Here is a 16,914-nt window from a genome sequence, read left to right as displayed (position 1 = left end):
TCTTATAAAATCAAAGTTCTAGCCAATAAATGCTAAAACGACAGTAGGGCAAAATTAACAAATTGATTGTTATTAATCTTCTTGCTCTTCTAGCAGAAGCACTGACTGTTCCTGCTCCACAACACAAGAGGTAACCAAGCATTATCCAGCCACACAATGGAGCCATCAATAACATTGTCGCCAGGATGCCTAAGGGGATTCTCTCCTAACCTGTTTAAGTCTCAATGAGTTTGGGAGTAGCTGTCAGAGCAGACTTTCATGACCTGTTCTAATCATTTTTTCAGGCCACTGGGGAAGAAATAAAGCTGAGCATTTTATTATCTGACCTGCCGTGGGTTTGGGCTGGAGTTTTTTTTCATTTCCTATCTGAGAAATGCATCCTTCCAAGGACTGCCTCCACAAACTTTCTACTCATTTCCTTGGACTGGGGCTTCAGAGGCTAATCTAACCATGCTTAGATGTGCTCTGCAGAAATGGCTGTCGATCCATATATTATTGCTTCCCTGCTGGAGGTGAGCACTTCTTCATCTGAGTCAGGAGAACCAATTGTTGAAGTAATCCTCAGTTGGTCTTGTGCCAGCTGCTGTGTTAATTTAATATTCACTAGAAGACAGTTTAACCTGCCCTGGCTTACTTTGCCCTGAGGCAGACAAAGAGACCTCAGATTTCCTTCACCAGGGGGACCAATCACCTCAGAAATTATCACAGGTATTCCAGCAGGAATCATCTGCCTCCAGCCTAAACTTATGTTGTGGAAGTGCTTAGTGCAAAGTTTACATTCCAGACCATCTGTTTGCTGCCACAATTTAGCCCACATAATGCTGCTGAAGAAAAAAGAGAAGTGAGGAAAAACCAGGCACTGCTATATTTCAGCATCTGCCAAACTTTTTGGTTGGAGATGTTGGCAGGGTGTTATGCAAACACCTGTAGATGAGCAAAATAATGTCCACTCTTCATTCATAGTAGGGTTCCCTATAGTGATGTCTGATGGGAGAAGGCTGGCCTATCCCTTGTATCTCTTCCACTGTGAATCTGAATTCTGAAAATGCATGAAGAGAAACAAAAGCAATTCAAATATCCATAAGGTCATGTTTTGTAAAAAAATGGCATGAATTTGCATGCTTTAGACAAAAAAAAAAAAAGAAAAGGACAGACACAGGGAAAGCATCTGAATGTGGCACATCATTGATGGGCAAATCTCTCTCCAATTTTCATCTCCAAATAATTTGGCTCTGGGATTCTTAACAAGCAGGTGTCATTGTACAATACTGCATCAGATGTGCAGAGCTGTGACTGATGAGAACAGCCAGCAGCCCAACGAGGCATTACATTTCTGCTGTTGTGCTCCATCAGAGGCCCCGGTGCGACTGCTGCCTGTCTGTACTAGCCAGGGTGGCCCTGTGAGTACTACACCACCTCCCTTCAGCCTCTTCCTACACACCGGTGGGAAAGGAGCTGTGAAACAACTGGAAACACTCTCAGGATTCCAATTCTTTCCTTGCAAAATAGGTTGGAAACTTGAAATATCATTTCAATCTACATGAGCTACCAGACACCCAGATATTTATTTTTAAGGTAAATTTTGAACCCACTTGTGTTACGTGAGGAAAATCATGGGGCATGGGCCATTCCCTAGTCATTTCTAGAAAGGCATTGCTGGGGTTCCAGCCACAGCAAAGGACTACTCACTCCAATTTCAGGCATGTAATAAGGAGAGGGAGAGAACAGAAACCCACTTTCCTCTCTCCAGCTCAAGCTGCAGTATTTAATGGTGTCAGTAGTGCAGTGGTCTGGCTGGGAACCCCCCACATGAGCTGTTGCATGGAGAAGAGGGGAACTCAGGAAGTAAAAGCACAGGAAGGCATCGTACCTGGGATTCTCTTCCCTTGGCAGGCACATCTTGCTTCAGATGGTGTATGGGCCACCCTAAGGTGACTACAGCTAGATGCTGTAAGAATTATTACACTCTTCTTCCCCTGAACAAATTCATTAAAGAATTGTTGCAAATTTTTTATTTGGGACATCGTTATACTACTTTGCTAGAATAAAAAAAAGCACTGGTAGGAGCTGGTAATTAGCTGTTGCAGAGATGAAAAGAAAAAAAAGAAACATTAAAATACTGATGATGGCGCAGCCTTGACACCTTCTGGTGCTCGAATTCTCCTCAGCCTTCATTCCTTTTTATTTCAGTTGCTGCTACCAATCTCTGTGTGGTCTTCTACGGTCCCCGCTTCCTTGCATCCAAAGGCATGTATTAAACCTCAGAACTGTGTTAGGCTTTTTTTCCCTGTGAGCAATTTGCCAAAAAAAGACAAATACAACAAATTGCCATTTTTTTCAGTTAGTGCATAACCTTACCCTCTGGCCTCTCATACTTCCAACTGAAATTTCTCCTATTCATGTAAGGATCAAACAGATAATAATCTTGTTTTCATACAATGTGTCTTTCTGGTTTCATTCCAACATGCATTTGTTGTCATCCTTGTAAAAATAAAACATGCAGCTGTTCATAACAACAGGAACATGACGTTTTTGCAGAAAAATAGCTCGGGGGGTGTTGTGAATCCTGATTTAGGATCCTGCCAACCACCCCAGTTTGTTGCAAATAGTGATTTAAGATCCCGCTGGCTATGTCAATTTGTCACAAATCCTCTTTTTAGGATCCTGTCAACTATACCAATTTATTGCAAATTGATTTTACACAAATTTGAAGTAGCGGCAATTTAAGATTTATTAATACTATTATGGCAAACCACAAGATTAAATTGTATGATATTTAATGTCACTTAATTATCAGCCAATTTAGAAAGAAGTGATTTGACAAAATTTGTTATTAAAATTTTGCAACTTAATCAAAGATTGAAAAATGGCAAGGTTCACACAAGACTTAGAGTTTTCTAAATCAAATTACACACACACAGATACTAACATGAATATTGACCTGTGATCAAGATTTTTCTCTCTTCATACATTGTAGTGAACTACTCACTTTTCTCCTTTGTCAGCATTTGTCTTTGAACCCTTCTCCTTCATTGGCATCAGTGGACAATCTCTGAAACATTGCAAAATCCACCTTGGGAGGTATCACAGCTCAGGGGGCGATACTGGGTCACAGACCACTGCAATCCCAGAGAGCTCAAAGGGTCTTATGTAGGACCACTATTCACAGGATTGCAAGAGGATCGGCTTTGATCAGTGCTTTTGGATTTTATTTTCCTTTCAGTCCATAATTCTTGTCAGGTAATATTGGTACCTCTCAGATGGGGCATGAGATTGGACTACAACCCAGGCAGCAGGAGCTCTGGGTCCAACTCCCCGCACCTGTAACCAAGACAAGAACACAATCCTAGGATGGCAAAATGGCCTGGGAAAAAGAGTGGGGGCTGCACCATCATGGGGGGCTCATATTTCTCTATTCCTTCCACCAGTCATTGCCTCCTGTCATCCCTGGGACAAGAATACAGCCAGTTTGGCCATTTCAAGGAATTACAACCTCCTCTTTTCGAACCCCTGGTTGTTAAACTTTTTACCAGTGGATGTCTTAAAAAAATCCTTCCTTGCAGCTCTCTTGATGCTGCCTCTCTCCATAGGGCTGGCTTGCTGGTGAGGAGACAGCCCTGTGTACTTTGCTACCCCCTGGAAGCCAGTGAACAAAGCCAGCGCCAGCATTTGGCTATTTAAGCAGCACACGCTCTCTAACCCTGAACCCGGCGACTAGTGGGGAAGTTGAAACGCCAAAGCTCCCATGGCTTCCTACCCACGGCATCATGAGCTGTTCCACCTTGGTAAGCTGCATCAGTGCTTTGGTTTCTCTCAGGGCCCAAGCCAGGCTCCAGCTTAAAGACCCAGCAACTGTTTCGGTGACGCCCGCGCCCGAATTTTCACAGTGAGCGAAACTCTTTGAAATATCTGGCTCCATTTACAGGAACGAGGAGATCTGGCCGCTTAATGGGTGTATCATGGTGAGACTAGAGAAAGTCTAATGAAATCCATGCTGAGATATTTCATTATCTTGCAGGCAATAAAGCCATCAAAACAAAGCCATTCATTATCTTTCCTATTAGGGAAGAAAACAAGTGATCTATATCATTTAGATTATCTCATTGTCCGCCCCGGTCAAAAATGATAGCGGCATAATGAACACTAAAGAAAGCAATGTATATCATTTACTTGTTTGTTTCCACAGTAAGAAAGCAGTGCCTTAGAAATAAGAATAAGCTTGAGGGCTCAGCTGCATAAAAATCATCTATTTTACAGCTCATTGCATCGTTAAGTAACATTACAGTGCAATTTGAACTTTGGGGTCTAGTTTTTTATGCAGATAAGGTGGGCAGAGCACTTGCAGGTTTTTACTTCTTTTTTTTTTTTTTTCTAATGACCCATTCCCCCAAATGTGTGACAGAAAACCAAATTAAATATTTGCATTTTTAAATCTGCACTAAATGGAAATGACTACGAGCATACACAACAGCAGGCAGCTTCTGGACTCCAATTCTGAAAACATAATTGTTTCTAAAGTGATATATTAAACACTTCTGAATTGCTTGTCTCTGTTGTATGTCTTGTTAAAACAGATTATAAGCTCTTTATGGTAAGAACTCTGTCACATCAACATGCCATAAGTCTGTGATCCTAATAAGAGATTTGGGATGCTAAAAAAGTGCAATGATAATAATACTTTTTGTCCTGTTTCATAAGCAGAAGAGACTTCTGTGACTGCACCATTTTTTATCCATCTCCTCTATTTGTCAGCAAGCTTCTCTTAGCTTTTGGGAGGCTTTCCATAGAGTGAAACAAAGAAACACGAGTCTCAGAAATGTTAAGTTCTTCCAAACTTTGTGGAAATAGCTAGAAATAACTAGGTAAAAGGCAGCTATTACTGACAAAAAGCACCAAGGAGAAGGGCAAGCGCATCGGCTAAGTGCAGGCTGGGATGACCTGCATTGCCACCAAGCCAAGTCATAGCAGCAGCTCTTCTGGCCTGGAGTCACAGGCAACTGCTCTGGGGCTCACGTCCTCATCTCCAATGGCAATGACAGCACTCCATCAGGGCACACTTTGCTCCAAAATACACGTCTTCCACAGCTGTCTTAAGCCCTCAGGACAAGTAAAAAATGTACTTCAGCTGCTGCAATGTTATTTGACATGTTCTGCTTAAGCAGCAGAAGAAGACACAGCAATGAGGTGTTCTCCCAAGTTACACCTTCCTGCACCTCCTTTGCTTGCTCTGGCACTTACTGCAGGAAAAATTATCTATAAGTAACTTCTATTCTTGCTTTATTCTTCCATGTAAATAACTAATTAGATAACACCATATCGTGCTAATAAGCCAGACTAGCTCACAAGGACTTGTTTTTCAGGTCACCCTCTCATAAGGCTTAGCCATATCAAAGGGCATGCCCGTAGCCAGCCATCAGATCACCAACATGCGATATGTGTAAGGTCCAAGATGGACAGTTCTCAGCTTTCTCAGATTAAAAATGCAGGGACAGGGTGATCTTTACCACGGCAGAATACCCATTGGTTGCATATGTAAGGCACTGGTTATAGACACTGTACTGAAAGATGATGACACCAGAAGCAGACCAAAGCAACTGTGGAGTAGTTTTATCCAGTATTTGGATTCAGCAAGGCTTGGATTTCACACCTAGGAAATGCCTTATCACAGTTTCCACAGCATTTTTATTTCAGTTAAGCCAGAATGAGGTTCTTAGTGTCCTTGGTTGTGAGAAGGAATCTGGAGCCAAAATATATGGCTTAGAGGCAACGACTGAAATCAAAGGGCAATTCCAAATGTGTCATCACCTTATTGCCCATCTCTACATGACTGAAGAAACAGCATTTACAAGAGGAGCAGCACACATTTTACTTTCAGATTGGAGTCCCCTACAAATAAGTGATACAGAAACTGTTGTTAGTAAAGACAGTCATACTGTGTGAAAGCAAGAAACTTCCAAGTTCATCCTGAAAAGGAATTTCCTTACAAAGAATACGCCTAGTACAGATAATTTTTTTAAAGCTTACCTGTAATAAGGGTTTTTTTAAGTAGAAGAAATAAAAAAATAGGAAGAAAATAGTGATAATGCATTTCATGAGGGGAGGGGGAATTCTGGATTATGTTATGGAATTGTATTCTTACCAAACAAAGCCATTATTGAATAGCTATTCATTCAGACAAGTAAAATAGCTATTCAGCAGTAGCACCTTAATTCTGAATCATTAAACAGATGGAATAAAGGTCATCCTCCAAGTTGGACTTTTATTTTCAGATTCACCATAATGCACAAATCTTTAATTGCAGCCCAGCAGTAGATGATGCTTTGTGGTAATTTAGCTTTAAAGCAATTAAGTTCTTAATGCCACAGTAACATAAATTTTCCCTACCATTTTCAGCTCAGCTGAAAGGGCCAAAAGTTGCCATAAGGTACATTAATATAGATTATACAGACAGACGAATGAACTCCTTTTGGTATTTGAAGTTATAAATCTTCATTCAAATCCATGAGAGCTATATCTGACTCTGAAGCCGCTATCTAAAATATATCTCATCTTAGGTCATAATGTATGACACCAAAATCCTTCTTAAATTAATTTTTCATCTCACCAAATACTTACTTAGTACTTTTCATCCCCAGTGCTGTCCAAAGGACATCTATCTTGGTAAACAGAGGCATGCACTAACATGTTCATTCACCTAAGGTTGTGCTGTGAGGAATAACATCCCATCTCTCAATCCTCACTTCTGGGCTCTAGCAGTGTGGTGGTTTGACCCTGGTTGGAGGCCAGGTGCCCACCAAAGCCGCTCTATCACTCCCCTTTTCAGTTGGACAAGGAAGAAAATATATATTGAGAGGCTCATGAGTCAAGATAAGGACAGGGAGAGATCATTCCACAATCAGCATCACGGGGACAACAGATTCAACACAGAATAAAGGAAAGAAACTCTCTAATTTATGACACTGCCCTGCACACCCAGTGACACCAGAGTCGGGTAATGAGAAGTGCGGCCAGATCTTAAAGCACCTCCCCCCACCCCTCCCTTCTAAGCAGACTGCACTCTAGTCATGATTTCACTCCCTTTGTCCCCACCCATTGTGGCATGGTGAGGGGCAGGGACTGGGGGAATGGGGGTTTTGGTCAGTTCTTCAAGACCCATTTCCCTTCTTAGCCGGGAAAAGGGGAAGGAGTTCCTCCCACCCTTCCCCTGCTCCAGCGTGGGGCCTCTCCATGGGCTGCAGGTGGGGCCTTTTCCATGGGCTGCGGGGGACACCCGTTCCACCATGGGTTTCTCCACAGGTTTTCTTGCATCTTCTCACTCCCTTCTCTGGGGGCAAAAAGCAGCTGCTTGTGGGTTTTTTTACTCCTAAATGTGATTCCCAGAGATGCTGTGACCATCGTTGATGGGCTCGGCCTTGTTCAGCAGTGACTCCGGCCTTGAGACAACTGGTGTTTGCTGTGTTGGTCCTGCAGAGAGCTTCTGGCTGCTTTTTGCAGAAGCCACCCCTGCAGCCCCCCTTCTCCACCAGAACCCAGCCACACAAAACTGCAACAAGCAGGAAGACATCTTCTCTGGATCCAAAACCAGATTATGTGGCTGTACATCTATCCTACAACAAAGATCAGAGATCCTAAAGCTACCTTTAAAAAAGATCTCACAGAAACTGCACAGTCATGGCAGGACAGACAGCAATATTGGGAATGAATCACTGGTTTCACAGATGTTATTAGTGGGAAAAAAAAAGGTATCATTTTCTTCACTGTAGGTTGCAGTTTTACAGAATAGGAAAACTGAGAAGAGATGAGGTCCATCTAAGAAACATGGGACAAAGTATATCAGACATCCAGGTGGTCATTCATCAAAGAGGACTTCACACTCATTTTTAGAAGGAATTATGGCTAGAAGAGCCTGGATAAGAAAAATTAGAAACAACATATAAATAATCCCTCAGACCTTGCTGGTCAAAAATCTGCCATGAGGAGAGTGAAAACCCAGAAACAATATTTTGCCAGAAGTAACTTTTTTTTTGTCCAAACACAAGCATTTCTTCCTTTAAAATCCTCCTCATGAATCTCCCATGCTCAGCGACGGTGAGAGCTGAGGTGCCTGAAACATGTGACACGGGATAAAATAAGAAAAATATGGCATAACAGGCTATGATACAACACCACATTTTGGGAAGTAAAGACCCTCTAAGTCAAACATTTGAAAACTCTATGGGGAAGAACATGAAATAAAACAATGTTTTATCTAATACTGGGATACTTCTAGTGATCGTAAAAGGTAGTCTGGGAGACTATATAGGGAGTCCTCCTTGGTTCTACTGTGAGCCAAAAGTCTCAGGGTGAAGAAAAGCATCTGCAGTGTTGAACTTCACATCACTGATGCAGTTCTTAAAATTCAACCTTAGCAACATCAAAAAAGTTTGTTTTGTCACCAGGCAAAATGTCTCTGTTTCAGAGATGAAGAATGTCTTTCAGTGTAAAGAATCACTTCACTTTGCTGTCCCCACCCTAAAACATCCATACTGTTGAAAACAATCACAGACAAGATCTATTGGCAGACCCTTAGCAATCCATGAATGGATTCATCTTCAGTGATTGTTTTGTGACAATTGTAAGGCAAATCATTTTCTGGCTGAAAAACTGTAATTTTCAATTGTCAGAGGGATAAAAAATGCAAATATGTAGTTTATCAAGGGAGTGTCACATAAATGAAAAATTGAGGATAGATTTATGGTTTTGAAATACCTCAAAATGGACTTTAAAAGCTGTTTACTTCTGAAAGAACAAAAACAAGGTAGCAGAGCGTCACAGACCACCCTAGAGTAGAGGGAGAGGAATACAGTGGAAAAACACTGCTACATTATTACAGGATTGTTGGCACAACAGTAATGAACCGAGGCACGATTTGTGGGGAGAAGTAGCATTTTTTATTAGATCACGTTATATTGTTGGGAAAAACAAACTAAATTTTCAGGTACACAGGCTCTCCTTTAGATGACCCAAAAGATTGTCCAAACTCTTTTAGATAAATCCTTTCATTACGTGAGGATTGTTATATCTGCCTCCAAGTTTGCTTCTTCTCTGTGACTTCCCCAAGCGTGAGCGGGTGCCTCAGAGAGCCGGCAAAGCACGGGCTGGTAGCTCAGGCAGCAGCAGGCACCTGGTCTCTTACCAGGCACCTGCTGCTGAGCACTGCAGTACATACAGCACCACAATTTGTATAGGTCTCTACAGTAGAAACAAAGATTACCTGGACTAGCACCCTGGCAAAGCGAGCCCCCTTACTCTTAAATCGCAGACCGAGTAACAGTCTCGTGCCCCTTTCACACTCACATATTCTTCTGCCTCACACGATGAGATGGCCAACAGACATGGAAGGTGTCACCTTAGAAAAGAAGCAGCTCCTGAGAACTGCCATTTACACCTTTCATCCTGTGCCTAGATTTTTACTCTACAGAGTCATTATTTTAAGCTATGTACAGGCTCTTGGTTAATCTCTTACATTTGCATCACTGCAACATGAAATATAAAAGCACGTAAGCATAAGCTCTGTGTGGTTAATCTAACCTGTCCCAGTAAACCTCCTGTCAAAAGTGTCAGCTGAATCCTGGGACCTCAACAAGCAGTCATGTCTTTGTGTCCCAGTGAACTCAAGAGCCACATTACCCTGAGTAAAAAGCCAGTCATGACATGTATCATCTCATCCCTCATTCACTTATTTATGCCAGAAGCAAACTCCCTAAGTCATGCTCCTCAGGAGGCCTCATTCCCTCCTGCTCACAGAACCATGCTGCTATTTAACTCACGAAGTGAGGTCTTTGTGTCTCCGATTAGTCAGAGAGAAACATTTGTTGGTCAGACATCCTTCTTAAAGCTTGCACGAAGCTGAAAGAAGATGCTCCCGGGAGTGATATCCTTGTCAGTCTGTACACACACATCTGGCAGCAACAATGACATTAGCAGTAAGGTAGTGCACGCAGGAATAACTCTAAATTGGGAACCTGCTTCATGCTCGACAGCAAACTAGCACAGACCAAGAGTTGTGAAACATGTCTCGTTACGCTCCCAAGACACAAGGAAAGTGCTTTAGCCAGGTACAAGCCTTAGAAGTTAATGTCTGGATTGCTCAAAAATGTGGATGGCTACTCCATTTCTCAAACCTTGGGTCTCGACCAAGGCATGTTATTAGGCAGGCACGCTAACAGGAAGGAGGTCAAGGTCTTCCAGGTAGTGTTTGCATTGAAACTATGCTAAGAGTAGTTTCTTTCATGTTTACCAGCCTCCTTCTGTCCTTTTTTGGAATAAACTAAGTTAAAATCCCAGGTAGGACGGAGGAATGAGAAGCACATCCAGCAGAGGAAAAGATAATAAGCATTCCCTGGCCTGAGGCTGGCACCGGCAGATGCAGAAGTTGGCATGGGCTCTTCTGAAGCAGCAGGGATAATGGCTGGATGGACAAAGCAGCGGTACAGCGAGTTCCAGACAGTAGAGAGAAAAAAGGAGATGCTGTCATTTCATCCTACTGAATCTGTACCATCCCAGAGAAGGGGTTCACGGTTTGCTTGGCCAAAAAGAGAAAGCAAGAGAGGGGTTTTTAACCTATTACTGTGGCACTGGTTTAACAAACAAGAGTCCTGCACTCTGACTCCTTTGCCAACCTTTGTTTCTGCCTCTTCTTCAGTAATTACTTAAAATACATATAGAGTCTAAAGACCTGGGCTCAGGTGCCTGCCCTCCCTCCCTCTCTCCCTCCCAAGGAACCTCCTGTTACCTCACTGACAGAATCACAGACTTGCTGGTTCTCCCATGCAGGACTGGTGGGGGTTTTGGGTTGGGGTTTTTTTGCTGATTGCCCCGGCATTGTTACAACAGTACTGAACACCAGCACTTAAAACTGATTTTAACCCTGTTGACTGGGCAGCCTCCAAAGGGGAGGGGGCCTGGCTGACTCTTAGACTTAGGAAGAAATTGGCCATGTCCCCCACATCCCAGGGGACTGCTCTGCAAAAGGGATTATCACCCCTTTGGGGAAGCTTAGGGTACCCAGGGGTGAGCCTGCTTATCTGAGTCTCCCCAAAACAAGGCAGGCAGTTAAATCTAGCTGATTAGAAATGATGAGCCGATGGTAGTGACTAATCCCCACTTCAGCACCTGCGCACAGGGAGTGGGATCACCTGACCGATCACGGGTACCTGAATCACTTGGGCCAGGCTCTTCTTTAAGGCTGAAGGCAAGAAAGCAGCAATATCCATGGGTACTTCACCTGGTCTGCTACGGGTGACTGAAAAGCACCTGTTTTTCTCTGCTGATGATGAGAGGAGCTTGTGGCAAGCATTTCACACATGGGCACCAACATTTAGCCTAACTGATGCTGTGCAGGTGCTTAGGTGAGCACGGTGCGTCTGTTTTGAAACAAGGGAGGTGGGTGGTGCTGTGTCATGTCCCACCAACCAAGTAGGACACTTGCCAAGCTCTAAGAGGACCTTCATCGGGGTGACTCAAGCACTGTGCTGGCTGGTATCTGCTCTCAGGTGGGGCTACAGCCCCAGTAATTCAGAAGGGGATGTCTGTGTGCAAGTTTGAAGAAGCTTTCTAAAGAAGAAAAGGCCCGTAGGAAGGTGAATGCAGCACCCATACTAAATAGGAACCATTTAACCATTTTTGGGTGCCACGGGAACACTTACTGGTTTGAGAGCCTTCTACTGGCATAGGTTGATTAGATGCATGGTGGAGGATTCCACAGTAGTGTGCTTCCGCAGGTGGGTTCAGAGCTGAATCACACCACCCTCTGTGGTGGATCCTCAGTTTTATTTCCTCCAAAAGGAACTGAGGGCTGGTGCACAACTGCTGTGGGAAAACTATCACATGTAGTAAATGCAGAGGGGTTGCTCCAAATTGCGGTTTCTCCAAACTGCTCATTTAGACTTAGGCAATGAGAAGCATCTTCCAAGGGTAGCAAAAGCAACAATCAAACCAAAAGACAGCTGAAGTCCTACTTTTATTTCTCTCTCTGACTGTGAAATCAGGAGTTTCCTGAAGCTGTTATTGGGTGAGTTTACATTACAGAAGCTCAGAGCAGAGTACCCTAACTATTCCTTCAGTTACCTGGAGTTCTGGGCTGTGTTTTAATCCAAGACCTGAGTCGGTTCTTAGCTCACTAGCAGCTTCCAGCTGTCAAGCTTCTTGAACTATGAGCAGAAAGGTTGTGGAGTAAGAAAAGAGAAACTTACCTTTCCAGAAGCACTCCTGAAACACAGAATGTCATTTACACTTCAGGCCAAGCTGGTTTTCTAGGCTCTGATCCAAATCCACGAGAGCATGTTACCAGGAGTCCAGTAAGGCAAGCAATTTCCCCAGCTGAGCTGGGATGTTACGAGCAGAGAAACTATTTCCCATACAAACAAACCATCAAAGTGTAAAGATTAAAGCGCAGGGGTTTTACAAGATGAAAGACGGTTTAATAGATGTTATTCTAGCAGCAGGTCAGCTAGGTCAGCCCAGGATGTTAGGTCCTGCAATCCATGAGGAATTTTAAGGAGCAAGGAAGAAGACAGTACTGAAGACAACTCATTGTATAGGAATAAAGAACAACAGAACCGGTCCACCTCTCCACAGCTAACACACATTAAAAAACTTATAGGTGTTTTTTTGGTTCTGGTTGTTTTTTTAAATTAAAAAAAAAAAAAAAAAAACAGCTTACAGGTAAAAGCAAAAGAACCAAGACAGACAAATCAACAGTTCTGGAATCACTGTTCAGAATGAACTTCCAACTGAGGCAACACAGAGATTTTATTTGGATATCTAATAGATGCTATGTAAATATTCTGAGTCATTTTAGGGGGATTACACAAATACAAAACTCCTTGTCCTGGTTTTGGTCAGGATGGAGTTAACTTCATTTGTAACAATGTATGGAATGCTGTGTTTGAGAGTTAAAATGAAAGCAGTGCTGATAACACCCTGATGTTTTTAGTTGCTGTCAGACAGTCAAGGACTTTCTCAGCTCTTCGTATTTCTCTAGCCAGAGAAAGGAGGGGCGAAGCCAGGACAGGTGACCCAACTGACCAAAGAGACTATTCCACGCCAGTTACGTCCTGCCCAGGATATCGGGGCTGACAGGAGGAAGGCCGAGGGCGGCTCTGGGAAGCGGTTCTTGGGGTTCCGGGACGGCTCTGGGTGGCACGGCCTGAGTTGTGTGGTTTGGTGAGGAACTGCATTGTGTATCAACAGCTTCATATATTTTTGCTCTAAAGTCCTGTTAGCATTTTTATATTGTATCTTTCTGTTATCTTAGCAAACTATCCTTATCCCAACCCACGGGCCTCTTAGTTTCTTGGTTTTGGGGTTATTTGCCCCTTCCTTTTCCCTTCCCTTACCTCTCAAACACACACACACCCCCCACCCCACCCCCCTTTTCCCCTGCTCTTTTCCTTTAAGGAGCAGGCAGCTGCGTGGATCTTGTCTCTCAGCCGGGGTAAAACCACGACACTCCTACACAACAGAAAATACACAGATCCTTTTCATATCCTTGGTTTAGACGAGTCCTTAATTCATTTCACCCTGTGAGCCACACACGGGGGTTAACAATTCAGATAAGCCGAATACCTGAAAAATCCAGAGAGCACCGAGAACCTGATACAGGGAGAGGTTCACCAAGTTCATCAACATCAAAATATAAAGGCTGCTAATTGGGCAAATGAGTGAAATCCTTGGACAAAGTACCAACTATGTCACCAGCAGAGACAGGGTGAATTGGGAAGCAGAAGAGTTTGCCTGGAAGGTATTCCAGAGCTAACAGTTGTCAAGGCACTGTGCCAGCAGGGAAAAACTAAGCACCATGAGGGATAAAATGCTGAGGCTCAGGAACACATCATGCCTCTCACACCGACACCCAAGTGAAGGAGTCTCCTCCTGCTTGTTTGCGAGGACGAAGTGTTCTTCAGTACCGGGTACGGGAAGGATTATCCTGCTTGTTTGCTTCCCGGCCAAGCTGCAGTGAGTGAGCGTCCCCGGGATGCTGGAGAAGGCCACCTGCTCTCCCACAAGCAACATTATTCTGAGTTCTTCCTTTATCCACCCTACTCCCATTCTCAGCAAATTTCAGTCACCTCACATACGCAGACAGTGAAGTTGGGGGTAAACGAGCTCCAGCAGGTCCCACAGAGGTTTTCACACCACCTGTTCACTTCTGTGCTGATCTGGCTTCGCTGCCAGCTATGGCCAAGCTGACTCAGAAGTCCTCCATGCTGTAACTACACTCCCTTCAGTCAAGACAGAGAGAGTTTGGGGAGAACCTTTCGTTTGCATTGCTACAGTAACTGTAACATCACTCCCATGAGGAGGTTGGCTCAAGTCACTTGTAGCTCGTGCACTTGATCCCCCCTTTAGCCTTCTCCCCATCCTTTAAGGCAGCAAGCCCCTTGTGTTTGGGGTGGTCACCAATCTGCCTCTTCTTTCCTGAAAACTTCCTTTAGCTTAGGGCTGCAGTTCCCACTTGCACAGGCCCTTGCAGAGAACTCAGCCTCTACTTTCAAGGTGTTGCTCAAAACCTCCAGTATCTTCCTGGCCAGCTGGGGTTCAGATGCCTGCAGAGGAATTCAGAACCCCTGAGTCCCACATGTCCCAGGTGCGTGTGGTACCAACCTGTAACCAACAAAGTCACATTTGGTGTGATACAAATATGGCACCACTTCAGTGGCTTCAGTAAAACAGCAAATTACTGCAGGATCCGGCCCACTCCACAAGTACTCCTCCCTAATGAGGTACAGTCTGGTTGGCCAAACAAATCCTCCTCAGTATCTAAGTTGAAAACATAGAAGTAAGTTGTTTTCCACTGAAGTGGAAAACGTAGATGTCTCTCCATTAGATCCAGCCTCTGCAGGTGTTATATTAGCACATAAAGATTCTCTCTCCAAGCTGCTAAATGAACTAGGAAAGAAATCTCAGCTTCAAGGTAGAGCATATTAAAAGCATGTGGAGTAGGTGTTACAGGACTTCATGGGTAAAGATTACACGGAAACGGGAACCTATGCTGCTGAGATGCAATACTTGAGATATTCAGTAAGATGCAACTCCACTCGTGGCATCAGTGAAGTGCAGTGCCTGCCCCACAGTTGCATCCAAACATGGAAGCTTCTCCCCTGGTTTGCAGCCAAGCATAGTCCCTGGTCCAACTCACCCAAGCTACCAAATGTTCTGTGAGGGAAAACCTGAGCGTAGCACAGGACCGCGTTCTGGACCGAGGCAGGCAGGTTCTGTCACCCTCCAAGATGCCCAACAGACCTTCCGTCTCCAAAAGCCAGGCCCAGCACATCCTCAGTTGAGTCTCCCCACACAGAACGGTTTAGCAGCCTTTAGGCCTGTAAACTGGACAGGCGCACAGAGCGTGCCCAGAGCAGGTACGTGACCAGCCACTCCAGCAAAACACAGCCCTGCTTTGCCCCAGGGTGCCTGGCACACTCCTGCAGGCTCCTTTCTGAGAGTCAGCATGCACTAGGGACCCCTCCCAGCCAGCAGCCTGAATGTGACTCCATTCCGTGGGGGAAAGCGGGGTTCTCGGATAGAATCACAGAACAGTTGAGGTTGGCAAGGGCCTCTAGAGATTGCCCAGTCCCATGCCTGGCTGACAGCAGGGTCAGCTACAGCAAGTTGTTCAGGACTGTGTCCAGTCGGGTTTTGAGTGTCTCAACAATGGAGACTCCATCGCCTCTCTGGGTGACCTGTTCCAGCGTTCAACCACCTGCACCATAAAAACCCTTCTCTCTCTAAGCAGAATTTCCTGTGCTTCAGTTCCTGCCAATCGCATCATCTTCTGCCACTGGGCACCACGGAGAAGAGCCTGGCTCTCTTTACTCCCCTCACATGGGGTATTTGTACACACTGGTAAGACCCCCTTGAGCTGTTTCTTCTCCAGGCTAAACACCAGCAGCTCACTCAGTAGGTGACAGATGCTCCATCCCCATGGCCCTTCACAGAACTCACCCCAGTACGCCCATGGCAGTTTAGCTGTACGGAAGCAATCTCAGCTGCTGCAGTTGGGCTCAAAGCAGCTACTGTCCCTGCCCTAATTTACTGTTATGAATTTACGTTGCCTAAGCAACGGTCAGGATGGAAAATAAGAGATTTCAGATCTTGATGTGCTCCAAGTATAAGCTAAAGAGGAGTTTTAGCCAGTGGTACTGACCTGGCTAGTTCAGTGTATCAGGTTACCTGCTCCACAGTTCATGCTTCCCAAGAAGAATGGATCTGTGTCTATCAAGACACGATGATGCAATGTACAGATGCAGATCAATGCTCCCACAGTATGACTTAAAAGAATCCAAATTCCATCATTCACACGCAAACAAAAACCATGTAACCAAACTTTAGTTAAAGCTTGGTGCATACTTGTGTGTTAGCAGGCTGTCTTCCTTGTCCTGCCACACCACGAACACCACGTTGCCGTTACGGGGGTAAACACGGTACGTGTAAACATGGGGACATTTTATAAGGGACAAGAGTAATGGTTTTAAACTAGTGGTCTAGCAGAGAGTGTCCCTGCCCACAGCAGGGGGTCAGAGCTAGATGATCTTTTGGGTCCCTTCCAACCCTAACAAATGCATGATTCTATGAAAATTAATAAATTTCTACTGAAGGTCCTCACTCAAACAGGTTGAGAGGTCTGAAATAAAAAGCACACTTCCCAACATTTTGCTTCAGAAGGCCGAGTCAGCCTTCAAACTTTGCCTGCTATGCCCACTTCGGAATTAGTTCTTCAGACGGGAATGCATGCATAAGGTTTGGCTTTTCCATATCCTACACTCTGTAGCCAGAGAAGCACAGCTCTAGGTTGCTTGTGACAATCACACTTCATTTCACAGACTGGTTGAGGGTGGCAGAGACTGCTATAGGTTATCTGGTCCAATCCTGCTG

This window comes from Gallinula chloropus (assembly GCF_964237585.1).
Source record: "Gallinula chloropus genome assembly, chromosome: 1".
NCBI classification, from domain to species: Eukaryota; Metazoa; Chordata; class Aves; order Gruiformes; family Rallidae; genus Gallinula; species Gallinula chloropus.
The sequence above is the reverse complement of the archived record's forward strand: the minus strand, read 5'-3'. Positions refer to the sequence as shown.